A 20,950-nucleotide genomic window follows, 5' to 3' on the forward strand; every position below is an offset into this window, starting at 1 on the left:
ATCTTGCCTTGGGGCAGCAGATTCCTAGGAAGGGCGGGGAGGCTGAAAGCTGCTGTGGGCGCACTGAAAATAATTAATGGGGAGGTCAGGGGAGCCAAGTGCTTTAGCGCGGGACTGTGTTTAGTAGCAGGGTGATTTATTATCAGCCCTTGAGTAAGGGGAAAAGTGCAGAATCCTTAAGGGAGGCGCGGGAGTGCACTTGGAATGAATTATTCTTGTTATCTAAATGAGTTATTCTTGTTATCTTTACAGCACAATGAAGGGCGGAGAGAGAGCAGATACCGAGAGTGCTGCATTCTGTGGTATGTCCCTTTAGGGAAGCACAAGTCACAGCTCCCAGGAGCTGCCAGAGGGGTCCACCTCGCTTTGCTGTCCCCTGCAGAAGCTTCCAGAAGCTCTCTGGAAGGGTTGCAGCCCCATCTCCCATTCCAAAGGCCTCACTGCAGCCGGACTGTGTTCAGCAGCCAAGAGCGTCTACCATCCCTGCGTGAATTGTGCCCCGGCTGAGCTTCCCAGTCCCTCTGCCTCCAGGCTGTGACCAGCTTGGGGGTGCAGAGCCTGGGTCTCTCTTTCCTGTCCTGCCTGGTCCTGGGGGCTGTTTCCAGGACTGGCACTGGTATCCAGCAGCTGAATACTGGGGTCCCTTTGGGTGGTTCCGAGTCCTTCCCTGGCCTGAACGGGCGCTACTTCTCTTTGTGCTCAGACTGCTGGGTGGCAGCTTTGTCTCGTGCCACACTTCCACGCAAAGTTAGGAAGAAAGGTGCAGAACTCATGCGGCAGGAAGGCAAGGACTCGGAGCCAGGTGCAAATGGGGCCTCTGCTCTTTCCTTCCTCAGGGAATTAGAGAACCTGTGTGACTCAGTTTCCTCTTCTGTAAAATAGGGTGGTGGTTGTCACAGTCTCTGAGGTGCGGAGCACAGCTTACAGGGCAGTGGCCACGAACTACATTTATGATGTCTGTGTTTTTCATTCACTGTCATGTGGGAGGGCCTCGCAGAGGCAAGTGCAAGAAAACCCTTACACTGGAGGGCCTTAAAGCGCACTCCCACTGTGTGTGCGTGCCCGTGTGTGCCAACACGACCTTAACACACACAGGAGTCAAGGCTGGCTGCCACCTCTGTCCATACTCCTCCGTGCATCGTGCAGACTGGTGGTGCTGCTTCAGAGGTGAACTCTGTGGTCCTTGCCCTACTGAACAGAGACCTCCGTGCCCCACACTCCGAACAGAGCTCCTGGCCAGCATCATCTCAGGCCATTTGGAAGCAAGTTCCGTAGTTGGCTGGTGCAGGGGTAGTCTTGAGGACACATGGGCCACCACCCCTCCTGGAAAGGCCACCAGGTGGCCTCCCACTGACCCAGGGCAGAAGGAGGTGGGAATTCCATTTGTCTTCTGCAGAGCGCTGCAATTCCATTTTCTCTACAGACAGCTAGGAATCTAAGTGGTACGCTTGCCTCCTGAATCTCTCAGATGAACAAAAGGAAGTTACTACTCTATAAATCAAAGACTTGTTTCCACCAGAGGAAACGGTTTAAAACAATTTTACCCTGTGAAACAAAGAGCATATTTATATTCACTGAGTAGTATATCTCACGCATCTGCCCAGGGAGGAAGAGATGCTGGGCCCGATCCAAGGAAGCACACTCAGTGCTGTCGCAGCTTGCTGTACGTCTGTGAAGCACTCATTCTGTAAGGCAGGTACTGGCATGTGTCACCCTGCAGAAACAAACTGAGAGACTGCGTCACGAAGCAAGTGTCTCATCCACCCAAGAGCGGCATGCAGGACCAAAAAGATTGCAAGCTGTGAGTTGCTCTGAAGGATGGAGCTGCAGAGTGAAACAAACACTCTCTGATGATTTGTTGCTTATATGGACAGTTTAAAAAATACTTAAATAGCTTAGTTACCAGTTTCTGCCTGACAGCAAATTTGGGGGGTCCTCTCTGTACCCCTTCCTTGAGAAAAGAATAGCTCAGGGGGGTTTGGTCCTCTTAGTCCAGACAGCAGCTCTCTGTGGAAATGGACCTACAACTAGCAGTAGAAATGCTCAGGAAAGAAACAAAGGTTTGCTACAAATGATTATTGAGGCTCAGAATTTAAAAAAAAAAAATTGTTTTCACACACATATGCACATATGCATGTAATATTAGTCAGTGACTATCATATTTTGTTAAATTTTATTTGGAAGGCTAAATGATCACTCCACATAGTTTTAAATACAAAGAAATGACATGTTATTTAAAATAAACAACTAGGGCCGGCCAGATAGCTCAACAGATTAAAGAGCCTGCTTAGGCAGACATAGGGGCTTGCCTTGCCAGCCCCACCCCTAGGGCCTGCTGAGACAGTAATTGAGACTGGGTGTGGTGGTGCCTGCCTATAATCCCAGTACGTGGGAGACTGAAAAGAGAAGGATCACTGTGAGTCTGATGTGTGTAATGAGACTTTGTAGAGCCTGCACTAAATACATAAAAAATAAATAAAATAAAATAAGCAACTAGGGTTATTTCCTACACAAAAGGACACAGTACAGAGTGTTTCTATTTCCTAATAATGCTAAAAAAGGTATGTATGTGAATCTATTGATTGGGGCTTCAGTTTTGTCACTGCTGGGAAACTTAATTTTTTTTATTTTTATTGAGAAATAAATATGAATGAGACAGTTTCATAGCTGATTAATAGGACAGTTTTGATAATCAATACACTGTACATTGTTATCTTCTTAGTGGTTATCCATAGTACAAGAAGCAGAGAGGATATTCTGTCCAAACACTGTTAGTACACCTCTTTCTTCTCATTGAATTAAGCGAAAGTAACTGTAAATTTATCCTAACTATTTTGTATATATAAATACAAAATTATCTTTCCTTTGTATCTTTTTTTTGTCCTGTCAGAGGTGAATATTCTATTGGCATCTAAATACTATAGGTGTTTGAATTCAACTAAATAATCTAACACTGTCTAGCAGTCTATAATATTAGTGGGTTATCCTCAGAAGTTATTGACTTGAGCCTTTTACAGCTCATCATATTAATATGTCTTTACTTTATATATCTTGTTTTTATACTTTTCTGCTGGATGGTTAAGACCAAGGTATAGCAAGACCTATATAACAAGACATGTAACTTTTGTATCTGATAAGGTCAGCCAAGTACCCTCAGGATTTATCCTGTAGCCCTGTACCGCCCTTTGTACATCCTTTGTCAGTGTCTGACATGAGGATGAGTCACAGCCATTGCTTGACCAATTTGCTCTCTGTGAAAGCTTGAGAAAATATTTTTTCTCTCCCTGTGACTCTCCCCAGGCTCACTTTACATCATCAAACACATTCCTCTGTGGCTTCATAATCTTCTTGATCAGAAAATTTGGAGCACAACTGAGTTACATGTTGTCACAATACAGGTTCTCCTATGTCCTGAGTCTTCAGTGACCTTGAAAGGCTAGGGCCAAAATGTTGGCTAACCATGCAGCCCTTCTTCTTCTCCAATTTTGATCTGCTACCTTAGGTTGTTAACCCTCCAGAAGAAAAGCTAATTATTAACCTGCAATATATGCAGTTTGGTTTACCCTATCTGTCTAAATATCAAACATTTTGGCATATCATGGAACAGGTATTTTGGGAAACTTAAACCCAAGGGATATATATATATATATATATATATATATATATATCAGATCTGTGGTGGTTATGTTATATCCTCAATATATATATTTTTTCTTTTTTATGTTAAAATAATTTTTTATTATCTAAAGAGAATACAAAATAGCAAAGAAAAACAAAACAAAACATTAGAAACTATATAGAACTTCACCAAACAAAACATTAGGAATTTGACAATAGTTGCTGTATTGCATAATGTTGTCTTCAAAATAGTTGCAATGTCCTCAGTATATTGTGCAACCACTTTGAGAGTGAATTCTCACAAATCACAGTGTTCAAACACGTATTGTAAAGAAATGTGTTTACTTCAATGTTACTTCCATGAAGAGTGTGATTTAGTTTGTTATCCTTTGCTCTGACAAATGAACACCCATCAGCTCCTATGAGCATCTGCTGTCAAACATGCAAGCGAAGTTTTCTACTTGTCAAACAAAACCAATGCCCAGGGGCCCAGGGGACATGTGAGTAACACCTGATGAGCCTGGATCTTCTCAAAAACATTGAAGAAATAGGAAATTAGTTTACCTATCCAGGAGTGCTACCTAGCCAATCCCCTCCACCTATAAAAGTAGAATTGGTGAATATCTAAATTTATAGGAAGTCTTACTCTTGTTGCATGGGTCCTGCTTTACCTTGGTCTTAACCATCCAGCAGAAAAGTATAAAAATGAAATATAAGAAGTAAAGCCATGGTGTTGAGCTGTAGGGGACTCAGGTCAACAATTTCTGACATTGCCAGTCAAGCGGAAGACCCAAAACTATTATGGGATACTAGACTCTTTTAGAATATTTTGCTGAGTTTACACACCTATAATATTCAAATAACGGAACTTAACAAAAAAAGGGGATACAGATGAATGTCCATTTTGTATCTGTGTATTCAAAGTGGTTAGGATAGATATATAGTTACATTCTCTTAATGAATAGAGGGATTTGTTCTAATAGTGTTTGTAAATAGGATATCATGTCCGCATCTTGTACAGCAGTTAACCACTAGGAAGAATGTATGCAATGTGTTAATTATTGAAACTGTCCTACCAATTTGATTTGAAACTGTCTCATTGCTATTTGTTTCTCAATAAAATTATGGAAAAATAAATAAATAAATAAATTTATAGGAAGTCTTGACTAGCAGATGCTAGGGCAGGCTTTGAAGCTACAAGTGTCTGTCTGCCTAATTTTTTTCTTTTTTTACGCCAGGAATTGAACTCAGGACCTTGCACTTGCCAGGCAGGTGCATGCTCCCTGAGCTATATTGCTGGCCCCCGTCTGCTCAGATTTCTTCACCCTCATTACCACCTCCTCCCTGCCCGACTCAAATCTAGCAGTGGCCTGTGCTGGGACACCTGTCCCTGCAGGAGGCAAACAAGATCTCACACTTCACTGGAAGTTTCATCTATGAAATCCATCATGGTGTGTCCCAGTTTAAGGTTTTTGCAATACAATCCAAGACACATTTGTAAGATTATTTTATAAAGAGTCAGCCTAAGAATTATATACAACAAGTGCAGGAAATCTGTTTACACACTAAAGAACAAAGATTCCAGCTGAGGGCCTGGATCCCACAAAAATGTCCTGCATGAGTCCAACTGAAAACCTGGAGCTCATCACAATGCCTCCCTCGAGTCCAACTGAGGCCTAGAGCCCATGACAATGTCTCATGCAGGCCTGTTTCATGGATCCGTGCTGGGAAGGCCCAAAGGTCAGTGGTGGATGCTTGAAAGTCTGTGCCAGCAGGATGAAGGATTCATGCTAGCAGCCTGAGCGATCTGCACTGGAGCCAGGAAGTGATGCTCAAAGTAAGAGCCAGAGCCTGATGATAGCTCTGCAGCGTAAGTGCTTGCCTGGCAAGTGCAGGGTCTCAAGTTCAATACTGGTAGACACAAAAACAAAAACAAAAAACAACATAAAAAAACCAGAGCTCCCCAGTAAAGTACCACAGCCATCTTCAACAACAGTGAGTTCTCAAGCTCCTCAGAGGATGAGGAAAGCCAAGCTCCCATCAGGTAAGCCAACATGACGCGCTTCTCCAGGAGACTGAGCTGTGTGCCATCTTTCCCTCTGGAGTCAGGAAGTGATGCTCAGAGTGAGAACCAGAGATATCCGAAGTGAACTGTAGCCATTTTCAGCAACAATGAGGTCCCAAGGTCCTTCTCCAACAAGAACAACCGAATTCATCAGGAAAGCCAGCATGATAAGGTCCTCCAGCAGAATAGTCCAAGAGAACCGGCAACTTGCAATAGCTCCAACAGCTTATTCCCAACAGCTTCATTAATAGCCTCTCCTCTCCTCCAGTTCTGCATCTTATGCTTCCGGCAATAATCCTCAGGTGGGCCTCCCATACCTAGCACCATGCTGGTTCAGTTCAGCTGGGTGTTACAAGCTGACCAAGAGCTGGCAACGCACCACATCTGGTGCATAAGGCGAATGCTTTTACAAACCTGCCTTCCCATGGGCTGGCACTCGGCAGCAGCATTTGATGTCCCTATGCTTTATCATACCTCATAGGAACACCTAGTAGAGAGAACCTGTAGATCTGCTGCAGAAAGTGCCAGAACAATGGGCTAAGTGTGTTTGAGGCCAGGAGTGGGGGTGACTTGAGGGTGATTAATGGCAATGTACCTTTACTGGAAATTTTAAAAAAATTAATCCCATCATATTTTTTGACTTGTCCTTATATATGAGGTGATTTTCCTGAGGGCTCCTCAGTTTTCAAGGCAGAATCAAGAAAAAGACACAGTTAGGGTACACTGGATACTCCAGGTCAGCCACCAAGAACTGCAATGTGCTGAGGCTATGCTGGCCAGGCAGAGATGCTGAGGGTGGAGGCTGGGTTCCAGGAGACACACAGGCCTTTAAGGACCCTACTGCCCCGCTGAGTTCACGACCGTCCACACTCACTATGTGCATCAAGCTTTTCCTGTACTGGCTGAGCCAATTTGAGATGTGATTAGATGCACAAGTACCCAAGGAGACTCTGACTAATTCTGAGTACTTTGAGAATTGTATTTCTATAACCAAAGTAGAGTGAATAGCATTTTATATGTTCTTTCAGAAGTTCTTCAAATGTGCACATGTGGAGAAGTACAGTGTCAGGGGAAAATGGCACAGGCCAGGAGAAGGAATCATTTCCTCAAAGATTATTTCTTCTAGTTGGACTACAGTTATCTGTGGAGGCCCACCTGAGTGGCTGTCCTTGAAAGAAGAGCAATCATCCCCACCTTGGCTGAGCCTGACCCTGCCTCCATGTACTGATAGGTACAGAGCTGGTGAGGACTTTGCCTTACCCTGTAACTGGCCTTAAGCAATATGCATTGGTCTAGCCAAGGTGCTGGCAGTAGTCTGTGAAGATGGCACGTGCAGTTTCCAGATAACCCACACGTGTAGCTCTTTAATATGAGATGGGCCAAGAGAGGGTGAAGAGCCAATGTTGCTTGCTTTTGACTGGGATCAAGCCTGGAGATAGAGGCTACAACTTCCTGGGGCTTGAAAGATTACACATCAGAGCTGAAGCACCATACTCAAAATATTAGATACTATTTCAATAGTATAATGCAAATTACTTTTTCTGCATATCCTTCTCTCTCTGCATACGACAGGTAAATGCAGGTCTACCTAGCTGAGCCCACAGTACTCACCTACTTCCTGCCATTCTCAGTAATTCATCCTCAAGCCACACCTCCTTCATGACTTGAATAAAACCTGGGTTTAGCCCTGGGTCAAGGCTTTTGTTCCAGATAGCCATCTTTGTGCCTGGACTTAGGTCCTCTGGGCTTCCCATAACTATAAATACGCCTGTGTGTCTTTATTCTCACCACAGGTTGTACTGGAAGAGGTAGATTGGAATTAACTTGGTGGGATTTCAATAATTTATCTTTGGAATTACAAATATAAACTTCCTGGAGCAAGATGAGGCCGAGGAGGTATTCCCCACCATTGGAACCCAGCATGGGGTGAATAGAAGCAGTTTCAATCTTTTGCTTAAACTGCACACAAAGAGTCACCCAGTATATTAAGGGGTTGATCTGAAAACTGCTCTATAACATGTAGCCTTCATCTCCAAATGCTGTGCAGAATCTCCTTGTCTAGAGAACGAGTGCTGGAATGAGCAGCTCTAGACAGCTGTCTTTCCGCTGCAAAAGCCATCTGTAAAGTAAGTCTAGGCCTGACAAAGGCTGCAGTTGGGTAACCTTGGGAAGAATAATAGAGGTGCAAAGGAAGAACAGCAAGAGAGCATCCCTTGGGGTGTGATTATCTACAGTCCCTAAGAACTGGGCAAATGCCACCTGGCAGAACAAGGCAGTTTGGAGCAATGTTTGTCTTTGTTGAGCCTCTAGTGGAACCACAATGACAGCTGAATCATGAGCAAAAAGCTGACACACTCTCTTCTCCCCATACTTATTATTTTTGCTATTTGTTCTGCATATGACTGGAGAGTTTTTACTTCTTGACTTGGCAAAAACAATCATTCCATAGGTGAAAGAACCTTATTAATCCATTGTCCTAATATCCCTGCAGGAGAATGAGGGGTCTGTAACACAGACAAATAGGTTGAGTAATGTCAATTCTGAAACATTGTCTTGAATGAAGACATCTTTCAACTAATTTTAGCTCCTGCCTGGCTTCTTCTGTGAATTGTCATGGAGAGTTTAAATCTTTATTACCTTGAAGGATACTATATAAACCTTGTAAGTGATAGGTCACTATGCCTAATTCAGGCCTGAGCCCATTAATGCCTCCTAACAGTTTTTGGAAATCATTTTAGCTTATCTATTCTTATTTGAATCTTTTGTGGCTTAATTACCTTCCAATACAGCCCAAATAACCATAAGGACTCATCATTTGTACTTAAACAAGTGCTAGCTGAAGGCCAAGGCAGATAAATCTCTGTTGACTTCTTCAAATAGTTGCAATAGGTTAGACTTGGAAGCCATAGCCAGTAATATTTCATCCATGTAGTGTATGATATAAGCCTGAAAGAACTGAGTTCTACATCTCTTCAAGGCTTGTGCTACAAGCAACTGGCACAATGTGGCAGTATATGCCATCTCCTGTGGGAGCTCTGTCCATTGAAAACTCTTTGCTGGCTCATGAAAATTAGTGGTAGGCACTGAAAATTCAAAAATCTGTTGGTCCTGAGGAGAGAGAAGAATATTAGAAAAACAGTCTTTGAGATCAATAACAGCCTTAGGCCGGTGTCCTGGTACTGCTGTGACACTAGGTGGACCAGGTTGTAGCACCCCTATTGGCAGTATGCAAGCATTCACAGCTCCTAAATCTTGTATTAATCTCCATTTGCCTGATCTTTTTGGAATTAGAAACACTGGGGTATCCCGTAGGCTAACAGACAGCTCGAGGTGCCCTAATTGTAGCTGCTCTTCTATCAGTGCTGCTAAGGTCTTCAACTTCTCCTCATTTAGGGGCCACTGTGAAACCTGTTTTGGCTCTGGAGTCTTTCCATTGAACTGGCAGTGCAGAAATAGGTAGAGAGCTGACAATGGCCCCCGCTATAAATCTGAATCATATCCAATTCCAGACCTATCTTGTTTTATTAAAGACTCAATTGGAAGTGTACTCTCCTGCAAGTTTTTTACCTAAATCTTTGTTTTCCTGATATCCCATCTTAGCCATCATCCTGCTAGTGGGTTACACACACTTCTGTGGAGCAGAAGTAGTTAGCACAGCACCCCATTCTCTGAGAAGGTCTCTGTCCCATAGATTGACTGGAATAGGTATGATAAATGGTGTTATAATACCTTGCTGTCCATCAAGGCCAATATATGAAAGAGGCAGCACACCTGTGAGACAGACTGAGGAGATCCTAGGCCTACCAGAGCTGTGGAGGCAGGTCTAGTTGGCCAAGCAGATGGCCAAGATTGGCTATTGATAATGGTGACATCAGCTCCTGTATCCATCAGTCCGGTAAAAGATTTCCATTTAATTTAATAGTGCATGTAGGTCTACAACTAGAAATATTTTGGGAAAAGTATATTTCCTTGCTTAAAGGTTTATCTCTATTAGGCTCATGAAGAGGGTAGAGGCAGGACATAACTGAACTGTGGGAAAGAGTAAAATCTGAGCAATCAGACCACTGCATTAATTACCTGTAAGTCAGTGAAACACACAGCAACTGATATTTCTTTATTACAATAACCATCTATTAGAGTTGGAATGACAGCAAGGCCTTTAGGAATTAAGCTTAATTTCCCAATAATTAACCCTGTGGCTCCTTCTGGCTGTGGGCCATGGATTCCATTGGGCATAAACACTGGTTTTTCTCTCCCTAATAAATAAATGTGAAAAGCTGTTGGTAAATCTAATCCTGGACTATGAGTAGTTCTTTGTATGAGGGACCTAAGGTCTCTCCTTGCACCTGTCCTGATAGTGGGGTCGTCATTTTTCTGGTTTGTATTGGGTATAACTGGTTTCACTGCTTCTGGAATAATAGGGCATTGTTTGATTCTGTCCTCTGCATTTGTGCCTGGCCTCAGGGAAGGGCCAATTCCCCATTTTCCAGCCAGAGTGTGACATTTTTATGAAATCTAGTCTTACAATCTTTCGTCCAGTGGAAAACTTTCATGCAACATGGACACAGAGTATTTGGTAGGTCAGGGATTAGCCTTGTAACAACCTGCCTAGCTGAGTTGGCCAACATCATAACAAGTTCTGGGCAGTGCTAGCATGTATGTCCCCATTTGGTACAATTAAAACATTCAGTCATATCAAATTTATCAACAAAATGTCAGGCTATAGTCTGTGTCATCAGCACAGAAGCGTGGGTGGTAGATCCAATATTTTGGCATGTTTGAATGTAAGTATGTAAGTGCTTTGTACTAAGTGCTGAGACTAAGGCCCCTTTACAGTCCTCATTGGTGTTCTCATATGCCAATTGACAAGTATTTTAGCTGCATTATTGTGAGTAATCTGCCTATTTATAGCTTCTTGCACCCTTGCTACAAATTGGGTATAAGTTTCACTAGGGCTCTGGAGTGTCTGGTAAAGGATTTATCAGGTGTACCATCTTCTGGTACAGAAATCCATGTGCAATGCAGCAGTTCCTTGCATTGCAGGAAAAGAAGGGGCAGGGCACGTGCTTGGACCTTTAAGTCAGCATATTGTCCCATGCCAGACAGCATTTCCTGTGTAACTGCTTTAAGATTTTCAGCCCCATTATCTTGATTACTCTGTTGGAAATGAGTGTCTTTAATTGTGCTTCAAAGTGTAACAATTGTGTCAATGATAGAGACATGCAAGCAAATGGGTTATGTCATTTGGTGCTATTTGGAAGCCTTGAATTACGTTATCCAAGCACACAATGGATAAGGGCCTAGGACACCACTGTCTAACATATTCTGCCTCAATTCTTTCAAGAGCAAAATGTGAAAAGCTGTGTGAGTACCATGTAACAAAAGTCTTTATCCTTGGGGACTAATCAAAAACCACATACAAGGAGCTATCCATCCAAATACTACTTTGGCTATAGGTGCTCTTCAGAGAAAGGTATTGCGATTAAAGACTAGGATAAGTTTGCTGATGCTATAGAGCAACTGATTTCACTTGCATATCTGAAAGCTCACTTTTGGCTTTAGATTGGAATCGGTGCACTCATTCTCTTGTTTATAATCTTTCTCATTAAAGAGTGTCATGGAGGATTTGCAACCCAACAGCTATGGGCTATGCAGCTATGACTCACACTGCTCCAGCTTCCGCAAAACAAAGAAGGGGGAACTGTGGAGGACCACCTGAGAGACTTCCTTGAAAGAAGAGCATCATCTCCATTTTGGCTCAGACTGACCCCATTTCCTTGTACTGATATGTGCAGAGCTGGCTAGGACTGCCTTGTCCTTTCAGTTGTCCCAAAGCAATGCACACTGGTCTAGCTGAGGTGCTGGTGGTAGTCTTTGAAGACTGCAGGCATGCTTTCCTGATAACCCACATCTGTAGCTCTTTAATATGAGATGGGTTGAGACAGGACGAAGAGTCAATGCTCCACGCTGTGGGCTGCGATTGAGCCTTGAGATAGAGGCTATGACTTCTGGGGGCTTGAAAGATCCCATCAGAGCTGAAGCACCAGATGCTAAAACATTAGATACCACCTCAATAGTATATTGACCAGTAGGTTTCTTCCAGTTATTCTTGATAGATGTATTTTAGTAATTTAAGACATCTTTAAAACTGATATTGTATGAGGATGTCTTTAATGAATTTGCCTTCCTTAGAAAATTTCCTACTCTCAAGTAGTTTGTTATGATGATAATGGTGGAAAACTTGCTAATATAGGTTGTGAGAAGATATTTTTTTGAAAATGCAAAATAATGAAGTTATTTTGGAAACAGATCTACCAACACTCAGAAATACTGAAATTGCCTCAACATTCCATCAGCTTAGAGAGCCCACGCTGTCTCAAGTGAGCTCATGTTTATTTCTCGAATCCTGTCAGCAAGCAGACTTCTCTTTCGTGCTTTTCTGCTATGAAATATAAAGCTAGGAACTTTGTCTCAAACGTTTTACTACTAAGGATAATTCCTACAGGAATACAATTTCTATGCAAAGGTATAAAAACTAGTTTAGATAGTTGTAGACATTCATTAAACATGCCAAATACAGGAGTCAGTAAATTCACAACTGTATTGTTAATCACTTCTGACTCTGAATTTAAAATAACCTTGCTGACTTTTTGTCTATTCATTTTAAACATAAGCCTTTTTTGTTTTGTCACTAGTACAAAAAAGGGGGTGATTTCCAGAATTCTAAACAAAAGGATAATCTGTCATCACATGGCTACCGTTGTTTACATATTTTAAACTGTGTGATGAGCTTCCAAAAATTTCAAAATTAAACATAATCTAGATCCTTGCTATTTCTACACTCAGGACTAGAAGCCCATGAGACTGCGCATGCTGCTCGCTGACTTCTCCCGAGCGCTCACCCACCACCAGCATCAACCACCAGCAAAGGATAACAACTCAAACGAAAGAAGCTGTATTCCGCCCATGACCATTAAAATACTGCAATATATAAAATGTTCATCTTACAATTTTACAAATAAACAATTTTCAGCTTTTAAAAAATGATATTAGAGGCTGGGGAGATGACTCAGTAGAATAAGCTCTTGCCTGGCAAGCATAAGGGTCTGAGTTCAAGCCCTGATTCTGCCAAATAAAAAAAAAAGAAGAAGAAAAAATGGTGTTAGGGGCTGGCCAAATAGCTCAGCAGATTAAAGTGCCTGCAAGCAGGCGCACGGGTGGGGGTGGGGGGCTGTGGGGGGTGGAGGATGGGGGTACCGGGTGGGGGTGTGTTCTATCCTGGGGCCCGTTGTGCTGGCCCTGCCCCCAGGGTGCGCTGAGACTGCAATTGAGACTGGGCGTGGAGGTGCATGCCTATAATTGCCTATAATTGCAGCACTTGGGAGGCTGCGAACAGGAGACTCTCTACCAGTCCGATCTAGTAGTGAGACCCTGAACACCCTGTAGACCTTTCCCTTAAATACAGAAAAAAAAAAAAGGTATTACAATTACCTAACATAAAATTTATGTTGGTGTGAACTTGTAATTCCAGTAATCTCAGGCAGAAGGATCTCCAGATCCAACAAATCCTGGGAAAATGTGCAATTTAGCTAAAATTAGGGGGCAGCAGAGGTTGGGGATGTGGGTCAGCATAGGTGTCAGGGCTAACTCCCACTACTAGAAGTATTTTTGTTTGTGTGGTTCTCAGAACTCAGCCCCAGGCACTGGACCTGCTAAGCAACTGGTCTACCACTGGGATAGCGCCTCAGCACAACATTCACAGCTTAATTTTCAGTCACTGTTCAATTCCTACTTAATATCACTGACTTGTGAATTGGTAATTGTTAGGAAAAAGGAAAAAAACAAAGGTATGAGCTCACAGGACAGGTTTATTGCAGAACAAACCTGAAAGGGACTGCTCTGGCACGAGAGCCCAGACCTGGCTTCTCTCCCACAGGCTAGCGAGGAGGAGTTATCCAGTGGTTATTGGGCAGAGCCAGGGCAGGAGAACACACAGGTAGTCGCAGTTATTTGTCAAGTGCAGGGCTGAACAGTGATGGGCGTTGTAGACTGCAGCTGTGGTTACTGGGCCCCATCAACCAAATTACACACAGCTCAAGCAGGTCCACAAGGGCAGAGGTGGGGGATTTACGATGACCTCCGGTCAGCTCTCGGAATGGTCAGCATCCTCCAGCAATCATCACATGTCCACACGAGGGGATAGATCTCACTTTGTAATCCCCTGCAGGCCACACCCGTGCACCCCAGGAGGGTATGTGCATGGGGATTGGATGTGGTTTCTTCTCTCTGTGAACTGCCTCCTGTTGAGGCTGCTCAGTGGGAGGCAGTGAGGAGGGCTGGTGCTTCCCTATGGGAGCCAGTGCTTAGCCTGCAGGACCTGATAGCTTTCTTGAGGGGGCTGTGAGAAAGCAAGCCGGGTCTCTCCCTCTCACCCAAGAGTCCCTCTTCTGCACATGCTCTTTTCCTACCACCGCACTCTTATTAGCGACAGCACATGCCAGTGCCATGTTCTTGAATTTCAAGAGCCTTGAGCCAAAATGATCTCTGCTTTAGAAATGACCTACTCTTAGGTATGGTCTCTGTTTGTTCGAGACTGGGTCTCCCTACGTAGTCCAAGGTGCATTCAACTCCTTATGCAGCCCAGCCAGCCTCGAACTCACTGCAGTCCTTGTGCCTCAGCCTCCTGAGAGCGGGGACGACACACCTGATGTCAGATGTTCTGTGACAGCAACAGAAAATGGACTGGTGGTTATCAAAGTGTGTGCTATGGTCTAGATGTGGCCCACAAATTACAGGATGGATTTATCCCCAAGACAAAATTGGCAGAAGATGGCATTAGAAACTTGCAGATAGAGGAATACGTACAATGCGATTTGAAACTAAAAGAGAAAAATGGAGAATCAAGGACAAGTCTTAAAGAATTGCATCAACATACAAATAATGAGAGCCAGGCAGGCAAGAAATAGAAGCAATGTCCCCAGAAATAATGGCTAGCAACTGTCAGTGCAATGGAGGGCACTGGGGCACACAGGGGGTGTCTGGGCTGGAGAGCTCCCCTGGTCAGCGGACCAATGCGGCTGTAACTGGGCTGGAGGCTGTGGGCGGCCTCTTGGCCTCGAGCACCTTCTATCTCACCTTTCAGCCTTCTGCCCCTGGAGAGCAGTCAAAAGCTACCACCAGGTGCAGCCTTGATTTTGTAGTTTGCAGCCTATAGAATGACACCAGATAGGAATTTAAGCCCACAAAAGCTAAACAAAACAGTAGACCTAAACGGTAGGACTACTAGAGTACATTTATTTTCTTTGTAAGTTATCCAGGCTCTAGCATTGTAACCCCAGAACAGAATGCACTAAAGGCACGAGAAATGAAGCCCTAGATTAGCCCTCAGGAAAAGTATGTTCTGGTTTAGTCATGTACTAGCTGGTGTCATTCATTAATCCAATCCATTCATTTGCTTCCACCCACTTTCAGTGTTTTGTTATTGTCAAATATGTTCTATAAGACCAACAAAATAATCATACATATATTTTTTTACAATGGATTTTTTTTTTTTTTTTGTATTTTAGGGAAAGGTCTAGAGGGTCTCATTACTAGATCAGACTCATAGTGATCTGCCTGTTTACAGCCTCCCAAGAGCTGGGATTACAGGCTTGTGCCTCCACGCCCAGTCTCAGCATGCTTCGGGGGCGGGGCCAGCAGGGCAGGCCCGGGGATCAAACCCCTGTCCCTGCGCCTTGGCTGACCCTTTACAATGGGTTTCTATTTCATTGTTTTGAGGTACTGGGAATTAAATTCAGGGTCTCACTCAGTAGGCAAGTGCTATATTAATGGAGTAACAAGCTGTAAAATGGCTTTTAATATAATTTTAGAGAAGACAGAATATGCTACTCTTTTCTGATTGCATAGCTTTCTCAGCCAAAGCGCTTTGTGCATGTGCGATTAAACTGAAAAAACCTGAATTACATGCAAAAAAAAAAAAACTTTAACAAAAAAAATTGGCTACCTACCCCAACTATTTTGTATTACAGTGATGAACAGATAACTTCAAGCTTTAATGACTAATTGCTAAAGTATTTAAACTATAATTATTTAAATAAGTATGGCTGTCATTTACCTGGGCCTCTATGGTCGTCTTCACTGTAACATCCACTTTAACCTGGACGTCATGCCACCTCCTGTCCCTGCCTTGGCTACTGTGATGTAAAAACAGACCCCACAGACTCCAGGTCAAGCGCTCCAGAGCGTTCCCACCGCTATCACCACAGCACAGCACTCATACCACGGTGCTTCCTTAGTAGATCTTTATTGAACGCCAGTGATGCGTGCAAGAGCGCTGATCTCTGTACTGAGAGCTGTCCTCACACTCCTAAAGCCTGTAACCTAGAGCAGCCGGGGGCAAAGCCATCCCAGAAAGCTCTGGAGGTTCACCATGCTCTGCACAGGGCAGGGCTGTACACCTGGCTCTGGTGTCTATGACTCCCGGGTTAACGGCTTAAACCCGAGAAACCCAAACAACGGAAGATGCCGAGGAGCAGTGAGAAGCTGGGAGGGCTGCCCGGAGGGATTGCAAGAGGAAATTCATTTTTATTCATCTGTAGGGCCACTTTGAAAGATAAATCACCTGTTTGCTTTCTTATTCTATTATTGGCTGTTTTAATGAAATGCCAGACTTTCTGGCTGATCTCACAACATTACAGGGTGAAAAATCTAAGATCAACATCGCGGGCCCTGCTTCCCGGTCTGGACCGCGGTACCATCTTCGCGCTAAGGCACAGCGGGCTCTCCGGCAGCACCAGTGCTGTCATGTGTTACCATATCTCCCAAGCACCCAAATTCCCAATGCCACCCCACCGGGGGTTAAGGCTGCAGTCAGTTTTCATTATGCTGTCCTCTGCCATCCCTCCCAGTCCAGTCTGACCTGTGCTGGCAGCTCACACGCTCTCTGCTTAGAGGAGTCTTGAGCTCATACTACTAGAAAAATGCCACAGAAAGGAAGACCAACGAAGACACTATGAGTCATATTAGTGTTTGTAGCACCTCATTTTAAAATTAATGGCATGAGTATGATGCTATTCTTTACTAAAGGGGAGCTCCAAGTACAGGGTTAAAAAGGGCATAGAAAAGATCAAAGCTGAGACAAAATTATGATGGCCCAGAACAAGAGGTTCTGGTCTCCCACGAGCTGCCACCTGACTTTATGGTTCCTTTGATCGTATTAAACACAGTCCTGCTGGCTGTTGCAGAGTGTCCCGACTGCCACTAGTCTTGTCAGTCCACACACACTGTCCCTGCCCAACTTTCCTCTGCTCAGCTTATCGCGTCCCCCACTGATATGACCTGTAAATGATGGCTCCTGTTATCTTCTGAATGTACAATCTGCCTTGCACATTGGCTGTTGTAGTGTAGCTCTGAATCTGTACCTTAGCAGTAGCTAAGAAAACATAGCAATTACCTTCAATATAGTAATTTTCTACTTTATTTTTATTTATTTTATTTTTTTTTGTGGTACCAGGAATTGAACTCAGGCCCCTGTGCTTGCCAGGTAAGTGCTTATTCTAGTGAGCTATCTCCTCGGCCCCCAGTAATTTTCTACTTAAGAGAGGAAAAGGACTCGACCAACTTCACAGCTGATGAATGCGAGGTGCTCAGCACTGGGCTAGGTGCTATGTGAGACAGAAAAGAATCACAGGACAGTGCTACCAGAGCTTGGCTTGTCGCAGCAGCAAGATACACAGAAGAAGAGTGCGTAATGAAGAACTAAACTGAATATAAGCAAGCATCAACAGCAATGGTATCTGGCAGAGAGCAAAGTGTTGCTTAGTGCTCCCATCAATGTGTCAGACTCAGAATCCTTTAAGTGGGGAAGCATCCCACTCAAGCTTCTCAGACTTTCAGGGTACCTCTCCCTGAACTCAGCCACATGTCTACGATACTCCGGATCCCACTTGAATCTACTGAGAGTAAATCTTAACTGGGAAGGGAAAGGTTTCACCTGAGATTTTCAGAGCCATGGTTATTTATGAAGTCAAGGAGAAAGGCCAAGGTCTATGAGGTCAGCATCTAGCTTTTCCCACAGGGGCAGCGTCCTTCACTGCAAGGAGTTCCTCCCTTCAGTATGCAGCAATTTCTTGGAGTGATTCTGAACTGAATTCCATTTTAACTTTGAAAAGTTCCATTCTGAACTTTCAATTCCATTTTAACATTTCAAATCTACTCCAACACGAAGAAACATTTCTGAACGGTCTTCCTGAATCAATAAACCAATGAAAGGTTAAGATTGAGAATTACAGGTCCAGGTGAAACCTGGTTTCTTCAGGGTGACCCTGGGTACGTTACTAGCTCTGGCTCTAATGAAATGGGCCTACAAGCGAATCCCAGGCTTCTGAAGAGAACTCAATGACACCATCACCTTCCACACCCAGGACCTGGGTCTGTGGGACTTCACAAGGCCTCTCCTCCACCTCTTTTCCTTAGTAAGACCCAAGTTATATTCTCTAACCAGGTTTATTTTATTTTTCGGAAGAACAAAATGTAAAGGAAGAGATGGAGGGTGAAATGGGAATGTGAAGAAAAAAATCTTTTGAAAAGTGACGTCAAAGCTACTTGCCCATGGGTTCAAGATGCTGGACTTGAGAGGGGCTGCTCCTTCCCACCAGGGCTCCCCTCACAGTGAAGGCCTGCATGAGCAGAGCTCCTTCCCACTTCCGCCACGACTGGCTGCTCAAGGGGGACAGCCCTTAATAGCCAAGATGGGCTCACTAATGTGAGCCATTACTAAAATACACTTAGAAGAGGAAAGAAATCAAAAAAGTTTTTGAGACAAAACTGTACAAAATCTGAGGGCAATATGACTATGACAGTTAAATCTACTCACATCTAGATTCAAGTAAAGAAATACTTTGGAAGGCAGTCATTGGCCATCTTATACACAGGAAATATTTTGGATGACAGCTTGTACTATATGTAGGATAATACTCTTGGTGAAGGAAATACAAATCTAACTTTTACTTTTTATACACAGCCTTAGTAAAAAATTCATTTCAGTGACAACTCAGGAGTTAGAAGAAACTTTAATGTCTTATGATATCACAGTAACAGAAAATGTTTTAAAAGACTGAATACAAACTACTGGACATTGATCAGACTGGACATTAATCAAATGTTTCATGTATCAATTTATTGCATATGTCAGTACAGAAAATAGTATAGTTTAAAATAAATTTATAGAAAAAAACCAGATGTAAATGTTTGCCTGCCACAGTTAGCACACAATGTATGCTGACATTCAGCTCTGAGATATAAAATGTTCTTACTATTTCAAATAAATATGGCAACTAACAAGTTTACATCATGACGCTGGATCAACCTACTGTATCCTGAATGTATCTGAGTATGCTGAAAAAACTTGAAGTTTCAGTATATGGTGTACCGACAGAAATTGTACTATAAATTATGTTCAACACACACCCATTATATATGTATATATGACACTTTTTTGTTTAAAAAAAAGTGTTGCTTATACAGTCCTATTTTTAAACTATCTTTAAGATATAAAATATAAATGGAGGTATATTTGTGCCACCTGGCAAAAATGTATCCACTAGAATTAGGACGAGTATTGATTTAGCCACATAAATGTGTTATTTCTCTCGCTAAGGTGAAGTGGCACAGGTAGAAGAATAAACAGAAGTACTTTCCATTTGCTACTCTTTCAGTTTAAAAAATAGATGTCTGTGCTCTGTCATCTCCAACTTTACCTGAGTAATATGAAAATACACAAATTTAAGTGAATAATCCAAAAGTTATTTATAACTAATTTTTCCTTTCACAGTTGTCTTTTCATAATTATCAAACACAACAGGAAGAGATAATGGAAGATGAACGAAGGCAGCATCTCAAGCATGACCCAAATGAAACAGCCACTCCTGTGACACCCTGCGCTTGCTCCCAACCTCAGGGAGGAGTCACAAACGCACCTATCACGAGGCTGGCTTGCAAGATCATTTACATGAACTCGATTGCAGAGGGCTTTCATTCTTAATTCCATCAAACTCTCATCCAAGCCAAATATTTAAAATGAGGAGCAAATAAGCATCACACAGGAAGGAATTCTCAAAAATAAGCACTGCACTCTTACTCCTGAGACTCATTAACAGAGCTGAGCTGTGCAACTACAGCTCATCGTATACTGAAGTTTCTCGGTGACAAAACTCAGAACAATACTCGACAAAATGATTCGTTTCAGTCGTGACCTCTCTGCAAAACTGCGAGAGGCCCAGTCTCTTCTTTTGCTAGAAAGGCTTTGCATTTAGAAGCTGCTCAGAATTTTTTTCACCCACTTCATTGTTAATTACTCCTCTAAGAACTGTCATATTTCTTATCTGGTTGGCTCTATGCTATTTAGTATTGTTTTACTGGTCACAAATTATTTTCTTCCTTAGTTGGTAGTATTCTTTTTAGCTCCTTTAAAAAAGAAATCAGTCAAGTCCTGTAATTGTCTTTAAAATAATGGAGTTTTGCAGTTTTTTCTCAATGAGTTTATCTTGTAATATTTAAGATTTTAGTATTTCTAAATTTATAGTAACTTGACTCACAATCCACTTAGGAACCTCTCTAGCTGCTCTTGAATAAATGGGCCGCAAGTTAGCAATCGAGACGGAACATACTTCCCTTGCACTAGAGGTGGCCTAGAGTGAAGGTGTAACTCAGTGATGTTTTACCAAGACCAAACACTCTGGCCCCAAGATTAGAAATGTGTTCAAACATTACGCCATGGGCTTCACAGCCCTGGAAGGCAAGACCTTGTTTTCACCCCTCCCTGTCTCAGGAGCCTCTCAAACACAAAGGGCAGTAAAGCAGACATCCTGTGACCCGAAACAGCGTCTCTGTCCTTTGCTCCAGAAAGCAAGCATCTTCAAGACGAGAACGAAGGTAGAGGATGGTGCACACAGCGCTCTGGAACTTCTCAAGTTCTCGCTTAAAAGGGAGCGTGGGGGAGAGGATCATAAATCTCAAGTATCAAAAAAAGAGTCACGAAAAGCAGCATAACACTGATGAAGAGTAAGATGCTACACTTCATCAGCATGTGTGCAACTAAAGCTGATATTCTTTCATAGTGCCGGAGACTAAGGGAGTTCATGAAAACCTAACAGTGCCTTGTAAACTTTAAAGATGGTATAAGCAGAAGGCATGCCCCGAAAGCGCATGTGTAAATATACACTTCATTGTATTTCTTTTTAATACATTACTATTCACCGGTCATACTAC

Source organism: Octodon degus, unplaced genomic scaffold, assembly GCF_000260255.1.
Source record: "Octodon degus isolate 3935 unplaced genomic scaffold, OctDeg1.0 scaffold00039, whole genome shotgun sequence".
Lineage (NCBI taxonomy): Eukaryota > Metazoa > Chordata > Mammalia > Rodentia > Octodontidae > Octodon > Octodon degus.